Below are 255 nucleotides of genomic sequence, written 5' to 3'. Positions count from 1 at the left end.
CTAGCGTCCTTCCGATCCCAATCCAAACGGAGATCTGATCCAAACCCATGGCTACGCGATGGGCAGGGCGAGATTTTCCCAAAAATCCACTCCCGAGTGCTCCTGCTTGTCAATTTATCTCGCAAGGCGGAAAAAACAAAAACGAGGGGTGCAACACGAGGACTTCCCAGGAGGTCACCCATCCTAGTACTACTCTCGCCCAAGCACGCTTAACTGCGGAGTTCTGATGGGATCCGGTGCATTAGTGCTGGTATG

At 52.9% G+C, this 255-nt stretch overlaps 1 pseudogene; it reads right to left on the bottom strand.

Moving 5' to 3' along the window:
* Window positions 1-145: 145 nt before the first annotated feature.
* On the bottom strand, window positions 146-255 carry LOC118345552 (annotated as a pseudogene; the record flags this gene model as incomplete).

Source organism: Juglans regia, unplaced genomic scaffold (genome assembly GCF_001411555.2).
Source record: "Juglans regia cultivar Chandler unplaced genomic scaffold, Walnut 2.0 Scaffold_2860, whole genome shotgun sequence".
Classification (NCBI taxonomy): domain Eukaryota; kingdom Viridiplantae; phylum Streptophyta; class Magnoliopsida; order Fagales; family Juglandaceae; genus Juglans; species Juglans regia.
This window is presented reverse-complemented; position numbering and strand designations above follow the sequence as displayed.